Source organism: Limanda limanda, chromosome 1 (assembly GCF_963576545.1).
Source record: "Limanda limanda chromosome 1, fLimLim1.1, whole genome shotgun sequence".
In the NCBI taxonomy this organism is placed as follows: domain Eukaryota; kingdom Metazoa; phylum Chordata; class Actinopteri; order Pleuronectiformes; family Pleuronectidae; genus Limanda; species Limanda limanda.
The window spans coordinates 37,728,341-37,748,069 of record NC_083636.1 but is presented as its reverse complement, the minus strand read 5'-3'; positions in this window follow the sequence as shown (position 1 = coordinate 37,748,069).

Sequence of the window (19,729 nt, the reverse complement as noted above, 5' to 3'; positions counted from 1 at the left end):
AACAGATGAAGATAAATTCATTTTCCTCTGTTGAACTGAATAAAGTCTCCTTTGTTAAAGAGAACGTTAAAGACCTTAAAAATAAAAGGCATTTCAGTCCGAATGCATGAATCTTCAGAGTGGTTTTATTGTTTATTTATTTTTCTTTACAATAAATATACAGCAAAATTTGTTCAACCATGCTTAAAGTGCTTGTTGTTGTGTGTACACATCTTATCACGCTTTAATTCAATCAAACAGGTTACTAAAAGGTACATATGTTAAAAAACCAAGAGGCTTTAAAACTTTCTATTCATGTCGAACTTCAGCTGAATTGAGATGCAGCTACAGTGTCACTGAGCTGCCCCACTGAAGAGGTTGCAGGTTAAGTGACTTGCTCAAGGGCACCTCACAAAGAGCCTTTATCCATTTGTAAATCGAATACCCCTGAGCCCTGGGTTTGAGCATCACTTAACATGTTGTCACCTTGGATTACTGCACATTATAACTGTGTTCTCTTCAGTGTCGACTTTTCTCAACTTTACAACCCTAAAACGACAAATTTTAAGATCGGTCAGGATATAGTAAATAATTTAATAATGATTAAATGTTAATTGGTTGGCCGTTTGTTTGACCCTGTGATTTATATCCACAGGCTTTGACATTCTAGTTTGACTTCTGGTGAGCTCTCTCCTCTAAAAGGTTGATGATAATACCCCATCCGCCACCAGAAATGTCACAGGAAAGGGCTGAGGTGAAGAATCTTCTCCCTGCAGTCACACCAGAGGGGCTGTGATGTTCACCTTCTTTTATTGTTCCGCTCACTCTGGATGAAGAAAGTCTGCTGAAAGCCAAAAGTCTAAATCCTAAAAGCAGTCATAGTCCTGGTAAAAATTGCTGTGGGGTTCAGTGGTGCTTTGTTTTCAAGGAAATGTTTTCATCGTAATCACAGATGTATTTACTTAGTTACCTTTACAATTTAATACGTCTTCTGCAGTTAAGAAATATCAAAGTCTGTCAATTTGTTCCATTGAGCATTTGTCTCAATCGCACTCATCATCTTATCTTGTCTTCGGTCCTTCCCTTCTACCTTCTCTCTCTTTAGCTGTTTTCAGACATGAACCTGTTTTCGGAGTTTGCCTTTTACTTATGAAGAACACAGCAGATGTCAGCCCTAATCACCAATAGCTCTCAAATCTCTGTCTTTCCAACAGGACTTCTTCGTTTGCCATCTTCTACGTGAATGAAAACTTTTATTTTTTATTACAGAATAACAGAGGGGTTATGATAGAGATGGAGAGGAAATAATTGCTTCAGTCCAACCGGCTATTGAGCTGCATGAGAACTGGAGGTCTGCAGTGTTTGCTTAGGAGAACGTTTTCCCTCTCAGGCCTCAGCTGGAGGTTTTTACGCTGAATGCAGGAATGCCAATCGGCCAATCGGACTGTGACTGAACACAGGTGGGGAATCTGGAGCTTTCCCCTGACTCAGAAGCAGCGCTGGCGGTGGTGTTGTTCCTCTTTCACCCTCCATCAATCCTGTCTTTTCTTTCCTGGCGTCTGATGCAGCCTCTTGGCCTGTTCTCACAGACATGGAGTCTGTTTCCTCTGGATCCCCCACTGAGCAGATCATCCATTGTTCCAACTGAAACACAACCTCCTTCATATCCAACCTCTCAGACTCCAAACTCCGGGGCAGAGCTCCCGAAACAATGGCCCCTGACTGAGTGTGTCTATTAAAAATGCAGACAGTGCTTCTGTAATTGGAAAGACCTCTAATGAGTGAGGCTGAATGCTTGACCATGGGCCAACCAGCCTGGAGCAGGGGGTCAGTATTGTGTTTCTCTCACAAGGGTTTGGACGGGATACATTTTGTGCTGCATCTGTCAATATTCATATTGCTTTGTAATTGCACTTCAGGGTACCTCACATCCTCAAGAACTTCAGGAGCATATTATTGATGGGTCTGAGTAACTCCATTGTTCCCAAAGGGAAGAGACCACAGTGCAGGAAGAACAAAAAACTCACAAGTGTATCAGAATCGATGATGGGCATTGATACCAGCAAACCATTACCACAAAGTAGAGTTACATGCCCGCTGTAGGATTAAGTTCTTCACATGAAAAGAATGTACCTGCAGAATAAGTTTTCAAGGTCTGTTTCTTGCACGGTGAATGAGAGGCTTGCTGTACATCTCTCAGCGCCCCCACTATGAAATCAATGAGACGGGGGCTGTACAAGTTCTCTTTGATTCCAGCCGTCCTGAGGTTATTTCAACATCCATCAGTTCCTTACAGAGTCTTTTCACCTCCTTTTCCAACTTCATAGTAGCGTCTGAGGCAGCAGTGGCATCTGTTTCACATCACTTTTAAATTAGACATTTCTAACGTCAGTTCTGATCACACTGCAGCAATGGGCCCAGAGAATATAGGATTCAGATTGTGTCTTGTCTTGTTGAGCTGTGTTCGGGGGTTAGTCTTTTTCTTGTCCTGCTGCACCTCTCTACGACTGGTTGCAGAGTCCAAGATATTCACAAGAACAGGCTGTGAAATAAAACAAAACCACACTGTAAACAACACGTATGTACAGATCACTGGCAGCTGTGGGAAAAACGTGTCAGTCGCTCATTGCCTCCATAGTGGCTCCCCACCTTTGGTGAGTTCAAGTAGAAGAAAATGGTTGTCACCCTTCACAGAGGGTCCAACTCTGCTCTACTCGCGTTTCTATGATCTGTATGCAGATTAACACAATTGCCTTTTTCTGTGCTCCCAAACGATTCAAGCGAGACACAACCCCACGTTTCTCAAATGAATCTCGGGGTGACGGACTTCCAAGCGCTCCATGATCACCCTTCTCTCATCGCCCGCCACCGCGGCGCCGGCGGTCTCCTGCTCTGATGTCTCACGCCAGCCTCTCCACATCCAACAGAGAGCGAGGTTGCAACCTGTCTGAGCTTCATTCTGACTGGCAGGCGTGATGGCCCGGCTGGCTTTCCCTTTGGCAGCAGCAGTCTGCATTTAATCTGCCGCTGACTAAGCAGAGCTGGCAACGTGCAATTTTTCGACCTAAATAAGATGCAAGCGGGAAAGTAATAACAGAAACATGACACTGACCTCCTCTGTCTCTACGAGGGAAAGATATTTCCTCCTGTGTTTCGACGGTTGTACTGACACATTGACTCCTGTTCTCTTTTTCTTAAATTATCATATAAATATAACCCCATTCAACTGTTAAAAATTCTTCTGTCGGTGGCGCAAACCCCTGCCCCACATTTGAATAGAATGTCTAAATGAGTAACTGTGGTCTCACGAGTGCTGGTGGGAAGGGAGTCGGCTGGTGATTTGTATATAACAAGTCAGTACCTCTGATCTTGGCACACTTCATAAATCATCTTCCGCTGAATCATCCACAACGGATGTAATTGCAGGCGGCTGATTTATCGTGGCTCTTGTGAACAGCAGCGTGAGTGAGCAGTGTGACGTCGGCCGCGGCCATGTGTGCAAACTGGAAATGAGTTGGCAGAGCAAAGGTGGAATGTGCCAACGTGTGAAGTGAAGCGATGAATGTGACACTTGTAACTTGAAGGGGATTTGAACTGCTTTTTTCTCTGCTCCATATAATTTTTTTTTCATTCACATTTAGGTCAGGAATAGATGGCTGCACCAAAAAGTGGGTCTTCTTCTCCTTAATAATATTAAGGATCGTCCCAATTAGGACATAGACTGTCTCTTAAGATGGACGACATGTCTCCACTTCCTCGTCCCCGAGGTCCCGTCCTGATATGCACTCTCGACCAATCACAAGTCATTCTGAGCTGTCAATCATCACCTCATTTTTACAGCATGAAATTACGAATTAAAACCAAACAAAGTGGAAAAGTTAACACATCAACATACAATAGTGTAATAAGAACTACAGACTTTTTGCTTTGGTCAGTGTCCATTCATTAACCATAAGGAGGCAGATTTATGACCTAGCCAACCACCAGGTGGCGATCAAAACGGGTTGGTTTCCACTTTTGGGGTCGGACATCTATAAAAAAAGTTCTACGATTAGGACAATTGGTCAATTTTGTTTTTGTTTTTGAAACCATTTTTGTGTCAATGTGCTGAAAAATCACGTTTCAGACTCCTGCTTATTCCTCCTCCATCATCCAGCTGATCCAGCTCATCCTGGTGATGTCTTCCAGCGAGGGAGGTGAGAGCCCGACATCTCATCGCCTGCTCTCCACAAGTGATGAGGGGCGTAAAACTGTCTCTTCTAATCAGCCACACTTCTGACTCACAATGATTTTTTTGAGGACAGAACCGTGAAGAAACATTTGTAGGAGTGATGATTTAGGACCGCCTTGCTTGCAAAAACGGATACACACACACACATACACTCACACACACACACACACATACAAACGTAGACACACACGGGGAGAAACAGGGCTGTTAGAAGCTGAAATAGAAAAACACCGGCAGTACTACCTCAGTAGTGATAGGGCACAGATTCAGCGGCCATAAAGTCCCTCCATTTTCATTAACCCCGAACTGAACCTGGAGAACAAGGAAGGAGGGACTTTACTGTGATGTCTGGACGGACAGGCAAATGTACAATTGCGCCTTCTAGATGTTTTATAGCCGTACATTCCCTCCAGACATGTAATTGAAGCATTCATAACTCATAATTACTACAGAAATGAGCAAACCACCCATGTCAAAGGAGCCCAAACAGACAACTAAGCAGTCGAGGAGTAAAACACCTCATACATAACCTGAGTTCACCGTCTGTCCTCCCTCTCGCTTTAACCGTTTCATTAAACACAAGTGGGTCTGCAAAATCCACAAATGCGTTCATAACACAGCATCAATGAAGCAGTTAAAATCCTGCTCGGAACCAATTTTTCTCTCCAACTACATCTTGAATGTACTTAGTCAACATCTCGATGGCAGACGATGGTATTTCAACGCCACGGCACCCGAGGAAGTTATTATCTCCACTCAGCGGTAATCACATAAACTATCTGGCTGCATGAATGTAAGGAAAGATTAATACGAGTACGAACGGGGATCCATAGACATTCCCATTTTTCAATTTAACCGGATTATCATCATCTTTTTCTTCGGCTCCATGAAAGCATCTGAGCCGAACAAACTCAGATGCACATTGGCCCACAGACACTTCTGGGGACCTTAAGTGAGCAATAGACGAGATGGCATCAATTACTCTTTCCCACAATCCTGCTCGGTCCCCATCATTGTCTACTCCCTTACATTTTATCCACTCTCTCCCTCCCCCTGTCATGTATCTCCTCTCCTCGGCGCTGCCACTTTCTCCATCAGCCGTCCTTCCATCTTCATTCATTCCCCCCAAATTGATCTGGTTAATGCATCCAGCGCTCGTTCGACTGAGCCGAGCGAGACCCTTTGAGATGTGCACTCACAGAAACTGCAGCAGACTGAAATGCATGTGCTCACGTAGGAGACACTGTACTGTACCCGGTGAAGCTCAGCTGAACATGATGCACAGGGCCCACACACACACACACACACACATTTATTAAGCAACCATGCACAGATCCAAGAGCATTTATTAGATCGCTGCACGGTTGCTCGGATGATTCTGCAGCTACAGAAGAATTTGATTTACGTTCCCTGTGGAGAAAGCGAGTAACCCTGTCAAGGCAACACTCTAATTAGCTGCTAATTCAGAGTGAGTGGCAAGGCGAGCTGTGATGGGATTGACTCGCTACGAGATCTCAAGGTTTTCACCTCAATTACTCATCAGCTAACACTTATATTATTGGAGATGAAAAGGAAGAACGGTGCAGTGAAGCTCACATCCTCCTCCCCCTTTGGAAAATCTCGAAGGAAGCTTCAAGAAAATGTCCCCATCATGCATCTGCTCCGCATTCATCCTTGTGTGGTTCTGCAGAGGCGACTGCAGCCACTTTATTTGCATCCCTAAAACTCCACCAAGCTTTTCAGTCTATAGACTCACATGTAAACCTGGACCTTTGTATTTTGAAGCCACAGTGACTTTGACCTTTGACCACCCAAATCTAATCAGTTACTCTGTGAGTCTAAGTGAACATTTGCACTTCGAAAGGATTCGCTTGATGTTTATCTAAAGGTGACGCAATCTTGAGTCAAAAAAGAGTTTGACCTTGACCACCAATTTTCAGGTCAATCTTGGGTCCAAGTGCACATCACGTTCACAAGAAGAAGACGTCACTGTGACCTTTGACCCTGGAACACTTAAATCTAAGCGGATCATCTTTGAGTTGAAGTGAACATTTGCACGAAATTTGAAGAAATTGGAATTCCTGAAATATCCCTTTCAAAAGACAAATTGTGTTTGTAAGGTCACACCAACATTGATCTTTGAACCTTTACCACCAAAATCCAACCAATTCATCCTCGAGCTAAAATTAACATGTGTTCCAATTTTGAAGAAATTCCTTCAAGGTGTTCGTGAGATATCGTATTCACCAGAATGGGACAGACAGACATAGCGGCATAACACTTGTGAACCAGTCGTCTCTACAGCATAAAGTGTAACTGGCTACATCGAATACCTGTCTGTCTGTTTAATCATTTATCCTCTGACTCCATTATATCCTGTCAATAAACCAAACTGCCCTGGATCCCCACAGGGAGCAAGTGAGGAGTTCACATCAATCGTGGCACCAGCAGTCGTCGTGTGATCACAGTCTAACGACCCTGGAAACAGCTGCTCACACATGCTTTTTCTGAATTATAGATGTGACGTGCCGGTGCTCCTTCCACTCATCATGTCAGGTTTCCTCCATGTTCACACTGAATCAGACGCAGAGGAGACAGAGAGAGAGAGAGAGAAAGTCGCCGCCCTTCGCGATTCATTCACGTTTTCTTCCTCTGTCTTTGTGATGGTCCCTGACGTGGGATTGTAGGTAGAAATGTTTATTTCCTCAACAGGCAAATGAAGTGGAATTAATCTCTGAATACATATAAGGTCTGCAATGAATTTAATGAATATACCTGCAGCGAGCTAATGTTTGATTCCGTCTGTTTGACTGTTTGAAAAGTCGTCAGATCGCTGTGCAGTTCACTTTACTCAGCTTGCTGCCTTGTGATCGGGAGTCTTTCAGATGTTTCCAGTATAGTAACTTCTAGCCCTTCGAGGATCATAAACCCTGGATACACTACGCTTTGTTTCACTAATCTGTATCACACACACTTCATCTTCTTGTCATGTCCTTTTCAGAGAGACGCACGACTTCTGTGACGTAGGGACCATCTTTAGATCTGTGTTTTCCTCCAGGAATGAGCTGTTCTTCCATACACACTGATTTGCCCACAGGCTCCGAGGACCCCAGCAGCCTTTGCTCCTCTTCTGAGGCGTTGAACTGTGACTCACCCTGCTTCCCTCCGATCGCTGAGCTCTGATCACGTCCCCTCAGCCTCTGTCCTACCGGGACTTACAAACAACCAGATTTCTTCTGCTCATGAACTGCAGCGTCAAGATGAAGGAGCTGGACTTAAATGTTACGTTCATCTATTTCAGTAACTGTGGTGAGGTTTTTTATTGACTCTTCCATTTATGGTCAGTTTGTAAAACAAAAACAAAAACAAAAAACTTAAAGCTGCTCTGATTGGATCATGGACCAGGGTACAAAAATACTTTTTTCAGTGTTAAGACAATGACTTTTCTCCATTTGCACAACACATTGTATAAAATAGGGTTTACTCATATGAACTACATAGATTATTTTTCATTAGGCATAAAATAGAATAGAAGCAATGTATGTTTTCACCTGCTTGTTTGCATGTTCTTTTGTTTATGTACAACCTGCACCACACTTGATGAGGGGAAGGATCATGAGCCAGGGAAGAGCCCATTTAACTCTGGGGTGGATATCATCTGAAGTTGTACCTATCAGAGTTTATTCTCTTCCTTTTGTTTCTCTATTATTTAAGAGTGAGACAGACGTGTAGGATTGTTTGGCCTTGGCGAAGCTATGAGCTCTGCCGAGTGCCATAGAGTTATTTCTTTGCTCAGCACATGAATTGTTAACGACAAGCATCCTTGGTTTATAAACTTTCACAGTTTTTTTCCACTCAGAAAATGACTGTTTCACAGAGAGGCTTTTTGTTACGTTCACTTGAATCAGGAGACACTTCCAAAATGAGTGTGTGTGCAGTATTCCAGTGCTCTCACTGAATACAGTGCACTCTGTGTAATTGACAGCAGTCAGTGATTTGTGTGCTGTTGTGGAGCTGCATCCTTCAGGGCCTGAGAGGCAGCTCCTCGCTCAGACGCCGTGCATCTCAATCAGCGTTTTCACAACGTCAGCAAAAATCAGCAAACCGCCATCCCTCCTCATCAGTTTGTTATTGGCCAACCATGAGGGGATGTCGGCTGGCGTCACAGCAACATCAGCCGCACGCAAACATCCTCGACCCGCTCAGCATCTTTGTGATGTTCTCGCTCGTCGCTTCATCTCAAACTCGGGACTAATCTCGGGGGAGAATCGATATTAAAAGCTGCGTCGCTTCTGTTTCAAATCCAGAAACATAAGGATGCTTGCTCGCTTCTTTCTGTTTCTTGTAAATCTTTGATCCCCCTCGTGTTCCCACGTCAAACTGTGCAGTCGGCCTGCGGATATAATTGTTTTAGAATTACCGTTGATAGTTGATGGCGTCATAACACGGCCCGAGGGAGTAGGTGATAGCTTTGAGCGTGAGAGCCGAGTGAGAGAGGAGATGAAAAGGACAACAGCGCCGCGTTAAATAGTTGATAATTAGGGAATCCCCAATGGCTTTGGTTTTAATACTTTTTTTTAAGACAAATTATGGTTAAATGGGATGTAAGTCTTTCTACTATTAAACACCATCCACATTTATACAGTTTAATAAAGATTCATGGTGTCCTTACACTTTTTAAATGTTTAATAAAATGAACAATCAATGCTTACTGACAGTTTTCTTCATTTTCAGACTTTAGTGAAGAGATAATTGGAATCAATCACGCTAGCGCTGTGTCTGTTATAAACCTGCCTGTTTGGAATGGGCAATATGATTTTCCTGTGGTGATGCTGGTTGGAGCTTTTCTTTCTGAAACTATAAAAATGACCTGCAGTATCTGAGCAGCGGCGAATAAAGAGCGACTGCAGAAACCTGAAGCTGCATCACCGCTGCTGCACAAAGAGCTGTTCACCTTTGGCCCTTAACAAAACAAAACACATGCCAAGTGTGGGAGTGATACGATTAATGGGTGGTAGGATATTCAAACCTTTCTGGAATTAAGATAGACATCTGTGGTCAATCCTGTGACATTCAGAGATCAGCTGGACTATGAATATCTATTTCAATTATTGTAAATGATCAGGAAGTCACATATAGAGCATTTACGATTTGTAATTTACAATAACAAACCCGGAGTATAAACCTCCTTTCTTCTCGGTAGCTCTCCAAGGTGGTTTAGGTTTTATATAGTTCAACATGACGCCAGAGTAAGATGAAGAGGACGAAAGTCAATTTGTAAACTTGCAGCTAAGCTATAGACGGTTTATCAAGTAGAAAAATGTTTTAATAAATGTCACGATATAAATGATTGGGCCTCGGAAAGGGCAAGGTGAGAACATCTTTTTGTCTGGGCTTCATTTTTATTCCCTTGCAATACTTTTTACTTTCCCTGAAAATTCTCTTTTTATACCTTCACATAACTTCTTTTTTTAAATTGCTGGTATTACTTTTAGCTTTTTCCATTATATCTTTTTTTTTTGCTTTCATTATTATGGTGTTGTTGGGTGTTGTAAGGGAATATAATTGACCAATGCATGAATATGATGCGATACAAAAGGTGTTGTGTGGGGAATGCAAAAAAGATGCTGAGGCTTTATCCAATCAAATACATCCTGCTCAGTGTATAACGATTGCTCCAGAGGACAGGAAGGATATTACCTCAGAAACAGCCCTTTAACGCCGGCTGGATTTTCGATGATGAGGATTTTGAGATCCGAATGAGTCAGTAACAGTGTGAGGAGGCAGCACAGAACTTACCGAATCCATCCAGACGGTTCTTCGGGCTGAATTTGAAATATCTCTCTTTGTACCCCAGACAGCAGCCGGCAGCACAGAGGGTGATTGCAAAAGGTTGAAAAGGTCCAGCAGCCAGTCCCCACCCCCCCGGTCAATAGGTTTATGCAATATTCGGTTCAGTCCTGAGGCGACCGGGGGGAATGACATGGACACCTTTCACTCTCCTGTGCAGCCGTCCTCGGAGTGAGAGCCCCCCCGCACGCTGTCCCGATCTCCAACACTGTGAATACACCTTCAGTTAGCCAGACAGGATGCTTCCAAATTAAATTCACCAGCTCCTGAGGACGTTTCCAATCGTCAATACCTCTGGATAATAGATATGTCCTGCAGTTGATGGATACCGGCAAAAATGTTACAAAAACGTCTCCACACCACCAGACTTTGTATGAATGGAACATCCAATCCTATCTTCTACAAAACAAGTTTATTTTACCACCAACTTTCTTTGCCAAAACAAATTTTTGAGGTTTTGCAATTGGTGCCTGGATTAATGTATTCTGCTGAAGTTAAAAGGTGAAAACTTGGATGGATGTTGCTGAAAAAGGGCAAAACTGTGACACCGGATACTAGAGCCTGACCAATGTTAATATTTAAGGGCCAATACCAGAACTAGGGATTAATAAAAGCTTGAAACAACCTTCTTCTTTCTTTGTAAAATGTAAACACAAATCTTTGGAGGAGGACCAGAAAGAGCAGCGGTTTCCTCTGACTCTGTATAACCTCTGACAGTATTTGTTTTTCCATTTCGAAACAAACACTCTCGTACATTTTCTCCCAAATACAAGGAAGTGGTTCAGCCAAAATCTGGACTCTGTTGGATAAGACGAGAGCCGGGCCTCCTCCTCTCAAGCAGCAGGGACACGCTGTGAAGTTTGTTTACTTTCACTCTGATGATTCTATTAATGATAATTTAACAGAGGAATCAAAGGCGGAAATGGAATATGTTGAAAGCTCAAAGCAGAGCACATTCATCTGAACTAGGTTCCTATGAATAAGTGATCAGGGGAAAATAGAGTTTAAGATCAACTGTTGTACAGGATGCAAATTGTGGGTATGGAGAGAGAAACAGAGAGTTGAAATCAGCGCTATCATTGTTGAACAAACTCAAAATGTGATGAAGTAAGGCTCATATTCTTTAGCGTCTAACTGGGGAACTCGATTGGCGACATCAACTGAGATTAATTCAGAACAAGCGGAAGCTTTTGCTGCTCGTTGATCCCTTCAGATACATTTATGAAATAATATAAAGAGCGATAAAGTGGACGTGTCATGAACTCTCCCAGTTGCCCCATAAGATAACATTGAAGCCATTGCTGCCGTGTCACAGTGGCTGGTGCAGACGATCTTTCCCTTTAAGTGTATTAAAGATCTTTATAAGAGTGAAGCATCTTGGAGATGAGTCTGTCAACTTTGGCCCCTCGCAAGAATCAACCCTGATATAAGTTTTGATTTTAAATACCCAATTGACGCCTGTATGTTTCACTGAAGCTACACACCTATGATTTTCATTTCAACAGTTTAGTTCCAGACTTAAACCAAACCAATTAATGTCTCCGCTCCTGTCCGACAGCTGGATGTGTAACCTCAGCGTGCAGCCAGGAGTTCTATTAACAATCTCTGGGGTCTTTCTTCATCTTGTTATCCGCAACAAGAGCCAAGAGCCAGCCGAAGCTGTCATCGTATAATTAAAACAAAAAGAGTTACAATCTGATTTTCATTTGTTGTTGTTGTTATTCATTTTGGTGCAGGTCAACACGTGCTTATGCCTCGGACCCACAGTGTTTAATCACACAGACTTCTCACTGTCGGTGTTGTAAACTGTTTTTTTTAAAGATAGATTTCTTTGGTCATGACCATGTCAGCAATGCTGGTTGATTAGCCTGTCCTCCATCCATCTGTTATCCATACTGCTTATCCTTTGAGGGTCACAGGGGCAGCTGCACCAAATCCCAGTTTATATTACAGTTTAAAGGTGGATTACACCCAGGACAGGTCTCTCGTTCAGAGGGAACCCTGCACAGACCAAGGTTAAAAGTGCAAACTCCACACAGAACTGGGCTTCGAACCCAGAAACCTCTTGCTGTGAGGCAGTGCTGCCCACATGTCAGTCCTACCAACAACAACCTCCTGTCAACATTATCATGATGCCTTTTATGGATATTCACAAGACCAGTTATTGACCTGACACTTCAACCATAAGCCAAGGAGGTCACCTCTGTCCTCTCCTGTGAGATTATACTCCCTTTAAATGCAGGGGTTGCTAATCCAGGTATTTCTTGGTACAGAAAATAAACTTTGAATTGAAACCAATGCAGTTCCATGAAAAGCCTGTTCAAACTGATCCAGTAAGTTAATCATTTCATCATATATACTTGAAAGACCTACTTCGATGTGTCCGTTGCTTCCAGGCACGGTAAGTAATTGTGATACAGGTCCCAAGACACCACCTGGTAGCCATCTCCCAACCAACACCAGCCTGATGTACTCTACGGCTGAAGGACCCCCAGAGAATCCTCTTCGTTTCCTGGGGTCTCTGGGGACGTATTGATGTTCACAGATGCCGGGCACAGGTAGTGGAGTGGGAGCCTCAGAGGAGAATCACATCACACTGATGCTGACAGCAGGGGCCTCACAGCATGAGGCAAGGATGCAGACAGAGGTGGCCGACAAACTGCCAGGGAACTGAGGACTGATCAGGGTTTTGTAAAAAATAGCATCGGTGGAAACGCAGGTTTCATGTTACCCCAAGCTGTTGAGGAGGTTAAAGGACACGAGACGTTTTGTTGTTAATGTTATTTTCGAACCTGTTAATCATTTCCAGTCAATGCAATCTTTCACATCAGTGACCTTTAATTCACTTAGCGAAATTGCGAAGAAAACGAATGAACCAAATGTGCAACAAATGGGAATTCCTCGAATTTTACACTCAAAAATAAACTATGATCTTGGTATCAGCTGTCGCAGCGGTTTTTCAAACTGTTCAACCTTCCTGAAAAGTTCTCCTCTCGGGTGTTACCATTATCCTCAGATATGATTTGCTATGTAGTCACTTTTACACTGTTTAAACCACATATGTGCTTAAATTATTCCTTACATTTGGGATTTTGGGGGGACACACGATTGCAGATTAATGGCTCATAACCCGATGATCGAGTTGAACACCTCATTGTAATTTTTGTCTTCATATCACTGATTTATATACTGTCCACATAAGCTCTTTTTTCTGCTTATTCAGCCTTTATTGTTGTGCAGAGGGACCTGAAATGTCTGCGGGCCGAACTTGTGAAGTGGAATTGATCATCAGAGAACCACTTAATGACACCAGACCTTCCCTTAATCCAGGTCACACTGAGTCTATTGTTCTGAGGTCTGTTTGGGGAGCAGCTCTCTGCAGTCGAGTCTCACTGTAATTACTCGGTCAGCATCTCAGACAATAACTTGAACAGAGCGGCCATGATGGGACTCGAAGAAGATTAATGCAAGAATCAAATCCCACGTTACAAAGACTAATCCCCTGAAATAGAATTGTTTTAGGCAGATGATGAGCTTATTCGTGCTTAGCTTTATTTTTGCAGTGAAGTCAGTTCTTTATTTGTGAAGGTCAGTCAAAGACTGAAGATGTTCCTCAGAGCAGGATGATGTTATAAGTTAACTTCTTTTTTTTTATATAAAATATGCTTTTGAAATATGATTCAGAATCTTATTGATTATTCGGACATTATATAATATATATAAAAACTTACACAAAGCATGTCACAGTATTCACTGGTTATATTCTCCCAACATTTGTATCTCAAGGTTACAAACCTGTTACACTGCATCAGATTTAGCTTTTTCCATACTCTTCAAACTTAGAAATGAAATATTGGAACCAAGAATACAATAACCACTTCACATCTATTCAACTCTGTTCTGATGATAAGGCCACAGGTGGATTTTTCCCTCGCAGTGCACCAAGGGAAAAACGTCTATGCATGGCGTATCCAGGCAGACCTCCACATCTATTGCCTGGCAACCAGCCTCCAGTGCCTCCAGAAGAGACATCTGGTCATGTGACTGGTGATCATACATCTTCAAATCTCCAAGCAGAGAGTAATTCATCATTTGGGTTTAGAAAAGAGGAGCGTGCATGGAGAAATTGTATCATCATACAGGACCGTGCAAGGAGACATTCATCCACAAGGCAGAACGGTGGAAGGCAGCGTTGCCCAAAATGATGACACACACGGTCGCCAGTCACCAACAGCCCTCGAATTCCATCTCCCCTCGGTTAATCAAGAAATGAGAGAGACGTTAGGCGTTCTGTAGCGTGTGAGCTACAAGGTGGGATGTGGCAGAGGTCACCATTATTAGAGATGAAGGCACACATGGGGATTTTTACCTGGAACTGGAGCAGTGGACCAATTCAACTTTAGAGAAGTTAAAATGGGCTTCATCCACTTTAATGAACTTGTGATTGCTCCTTTAGCTTCACGTTCCATTGTCCTTTAAGTAAAACGCACCTTCATGATCTAATTATGCCAGAAATCTGTCTCTCTGCATGTAACTTGCATATCTCGAGAACTGTTTATCTTTTTGGCTACATACTTGGCCAGTGTTGTTCTAGGGGCCCAAGGGACTGCAATGTTGAGTTTGGTACAACTTGAAAATGCAATACGCTCAATATTGATACATTTGGAATAAACTGGCCACCAATGTTCTGAAGCAGCTGAATCTGAGACTCATCAAACATTGTCAACCACAATCACAGTCAGTCTTTATTTGCCAAAGCTTATTACTGCAGGTTACTTCATGTCAGAACCGACCTGATGACAGTCACATAAGTTGGATTGATGAAACAACTGCATTCCTTTAGTTCTGTCTCGAGGCAAAACCATAAAGCTGAGATCAACTGTTATACCATCACATTATGGTTTATTTGTTCTCATTATAAAAGAGCCTGACAATAGATTCCACGATTCTCATATTGGGGCTGAACCTCCTGCCTCTCTGGACAAGCAGTTGCAGACGTCTTGGCTGAATTTCATTTAAAACTTGAGCTTTATTTCCTCTTTGATTTTTTTCTACCACCACGTATGCAGACTCCTCTTCCCCTGGCCTCTCTTCCTCGGTCCCTTAATCTCATTACGAGCCTCTGGCCTATTTGAGCCACGCTTGCAACGAGCAGCACAGAGGTGGAGTCTTTTATCAGGGGATGAGGAGCGATGACTGATTGAAGAGTTGAACAAAGGAGTTTCACGCATAAGAGATTCATACTTGCCGCAGCACGTGTCCTGACGAGAACTAAGAAAAGAGAGCACATTTCTCCAGTATTAGCATCGCTACACTGGCTTCCTGTTAAATCTAGAATAGAATTTAAAATTCTCCTCCTCACCTTCAAGGCCCTTAATGATATGGCACCTCTTTACCTTAAAGAGATGTTAGTTCCATATCAACCTACTAGAGCACTCCGATCCCAGAACTCAGGTTTACTTGTTGTCCCTAAAGTCTCTAAAAGTAGAGTAGGAGCCAGAGCTTTTAGCCATCAAGCCCCACTGCTGTGGAATAATCTCTCACTTTCAGTTAGGGAGGCAGACACGCTCTGTTCGTTTAAAAGTAGACTCAAAACCTTCCTTTTTTATAAAGCTTATAGTTAGAGCTAATTTGTGCGATGTTCCAAATTTGATTAAATGGCAAAAACCCCTGATGATGCTAAGACGCACAGGGAATTTATGACACAAGACACACGGAGCTTCTCTTTCCTGCTTCTCCTTCCTTTTCTCCATATTTATCACATCAAGATAATTCTTATCTGATCAGTACATGCTACTAACTTGACCCCTTTTCCCGGAGTTTCTGTGCCTTAGCGCCCGCGGATGCAGGGCCACAGCTGTGGCCGCACCATGGATTATGATTGTGGATCGCGTGTCGGAGGTCGCAATGGTGGATCCAGTTCGGTGGATTCTGTATCGTGCCAGCTGATCGTCGTTGTAATGGAGGATCCTTTGTCGCGTTGGCATCGGATGATGAGGGACCACGACCGAGGCGGCAGCTGATAATGGATTCTAACTGGCGGCGGTGGACAATGACTGTGGATTATAGTGGATCCCATCCTGATGCTGGATCGTGGTCTTGCTGCTGGCCAGAGACTGTGATTGCAGCGGGACTGCCTGACACATAGTATTGAAAAATGTTTAGCCTAATGGATGCTGCTAAAAATCCTGATGATGTTTTCTTACACCTGACATCTATTGCACTTCTGTCCGTCCTGAGAGAGGGATCCCTCACATGTGGCTCTCTCTGAGGTTTCTACATATTTTTACCTGTGAAAAGGGTTTTTAGTAGTTTTTCCTTACTCTTGTTGAGGGTTAAGGAAAGAGGATGTCACACAATGTTAAAGCCCCATGAGACGAATTGTTATTTGTGAATGTGGGCTATACAAATAAAACTTGATTGATTGATTGATTGATTGATTGATACTTACCCAAGTAATTTCCTTCAGGTGTTATTAACACAGCTAATTCAATATAGTTTCAGGTTTTTCAATGAGATGGAATTGTCGATTTAAAAAAGGTGTGAAACCAATTAAAATGGTCCACTGTTCTTGTTTGACTCTCTTAAACCGTGGTTATTCTGGACAGATTGGTCATTGTTCTCCTTTCGTACTCTCACTCGAGGGGCAGTGATTTGTTGATTGTTATACAATAATCATCACCACAGGAAATTATACAATCATGCTGCCAGAAAAAAGCAAAGCACTTTTACCTTGATAAACCAATTGCAGAGGTCTTTTCGTAGTTTTTCTGCAGAATGCTTCTGTGCAGTCTGTGCAATCAGCCTGCACGAGCCACCAGATAATCTCGATGCTATGCTCTCTATAAGATGGATGCAGAGTGGGACCAGTTTGAAGACTTGCCTACATGACATTGCACCACTCATGCAAGTAAAAAATGTTGGGCGGTGAAAGACCAGCTAACGAAGTCAAGCTGTAATATTGTTCTTTTTTGCGCCAAGCAGAATGACAGGAACGTTGAGGATAAACCAAGCTTTAATTTGAGCTCCTACGGTCCAACTCAGAGGATCAGAGTTGACCGACGACATTTTTTATCTGACTTTACTAATTCTCCCGGACCTGGAAAGCATTGATGGGGAGAGGGATATCTGAAGTAGCTGGCTTAACCTGCTGCAACCACGACCAGACTCCAGATAGAAAATGAATGGATGGATAAAGGGATATCTGGAAATAAGCCATTTCCTCTCCATTGTCACCAAGTGCTTTATCACAATCTGCTCATGGGTTTCTCTACAATATTTTAAGGTCTTGACCTTATATGTAGAGTGCCTTAAGATAATGTACGTTGGAATTTGGGGCTGATATACTAATAAGATTAAGTCTATGCACATATGGTATCCTCCGTCAGGTCACCCCTAAAAGACATCTTTTTTATGTCTGTTTTTTATTCCCTTGCTTGTGAGAAACAAGAAACCCCACTCCAGGGTTACTTAGTGAGATTACAAATTAAGATTAACAGCCTGACAGTTGATGTCCTGGCAGGATGTGTGCTGTGAGGAGGAGATGAAAAGTAGAAAAGAAGGCAGCAGGCTGACAAGAACATTGCTTTCATGGTTCTGTAGTTGGCTGAATCCCCCTCTGTGCTGCTCTCTATTATCCATCAGGGTCACACACCCATTGAACTAAGCAAAAGCAGGCAATTCCAACTGGCCCATACTGCGCTGCCACTCATTAACATTAAAGAAATGAAGCCAAGTATTCCATCCCACTCCCACACACACTGTAGATGGTAAGCAGAGAAGAAATAAGTAGAGAAGAAATAAGCATAACTAGTGGTGAGGGCTAAGTACAGATCTGAAGGCCCCCGAAGCGTCCTGAGATCTGATCACTCAAACCACATCCGGAGGTGGTCTAGGATGCATGAGGACAAACGTGACGCTGACAGCTTGTAATAATACCAAGTTTGAACATGATCGTACAGTTACAAATCAGTACAGGCATCGTAGTGTGGGGAAAAGTTGGACTAAAGTTAGTTTTGTTTTGATATTATCAGTTTAATTACTTTACTAAATTAAAAATGACTGAATTTATCATGTGAGACTGCCCTTTGAATCAAATAAAAAAGACAGTGGGGGTCTGTGAGACTCCTCTCCATCCGAACAAGAAAAATGGTTTATCCTCCTGACCACCCTTGGACTTCTCTAAATGCTGCTGGTAATGGAAGCCGGACTTCCTGCAGTGACTCAAGAAAACAAAAGCAAGGTTCTAAAATTGAGGGAGAAAAAGGAAATGGAACAAAAGCCAATTGAGTGAAAACAGTGTTAGGTTCTTTTTGTCTTTTTCTGCACGATTTAAGTTGGATTTCAAAAGACGTGAAAGACACGGATCAGGTGATGACAATGCTTCTCCTACAGTGACCACGATTTGTGTGCTACAACCCTGCAAATCAGAACCATGTCCTGGCCCAGGGACAAACAATTATTCACTTGTATCAACCAGTTGTTGTTTTCATTCTGCGTGGAGGGACACGGAGAAGAATCAGATTACCTCTGGGAAGGTGTGGGCCAGCCTCAGGCACGGTTTCCGAGAAAGATTTCTAATCTAGCACACAACTCTCACAAGCCTCCGGGCAGGAGAACCCATCAGCGTCTTTCTGATTAACATGGACGGAGGAAAAGTGCATATCTATCGCCTGGACACCCCCCCGGCCTCTCTTATTTCACCATCTAATATCTGTTGGCCTTCTTTACACTTAAGGGAACGAAGAAGAAGGAGAGGTTGGACCTCCCGACATTCATCTTTCTTTCTTTACAGCAGTAATGTAACCTGTCTGCCTACAGCCCCCCCCTGCTCTCGGCTGACAGATTTCATTATGCAGCGCTGCGGCCCGGCTCATACAGATTTAATCAAGGGTCTAATCGTACGATTGCCACTAATCACAAATACATCCCGAGATCAATATGTATTTCACACATGCAGCCCCTCACAGGAGAGAACACTGAGCCAAGTGGGCTGCATCTTGTATGAAATCAAGCACCTGTAAAGGAGCCATGAATTAAACATGACTTCAGCAGAGCTACCACTGAAACCTCCCCTGTTTCTTCAACATCAAATGTAACCTGTGATGAATAATTTATTGTTACGCCATAAATCCACTTTGGAGCCGTTGATTGGATTAATTAGTTCATTAATTATAGGAAGGATGATTGAGGGAACACCCAGGCCGCGGCTGGGAGCGGTTTTCCTCAGCTACCCCGTGATTTTAGGTCCCCAGTTAATGAATTACATCACGTTTGAGATGGTAGAGATATCACACAGCTCTGCGTGGACCAACACACAGTGATGTATGGCTAACACAGGATTGATGAAGGGTAAACGCAGAAGGAGGGGGTGGGGCAAGGTGGATGGATGGATGGTTGACCGATGGACTGATGGACGGACGGAGGAGGGAAGGGTGGGGGGTAAGATAAATGGATGGATCTTATCCTTTATGCCATCAGTGATATGTCTTGTTGACCTTTTAATGTCTCAACAGGAAACCTTTATGACAGTGAGTTATACAACAGGTATTTAACATATCTTTGTCGTAAAGGTGGATGTAATCTTATTCTTTAATGAATGATATTCATCCAGACACTTGTTGGAGATCTTTTCTCATAACTAGAGCAGGTCACCGAGTGACAGAAGCT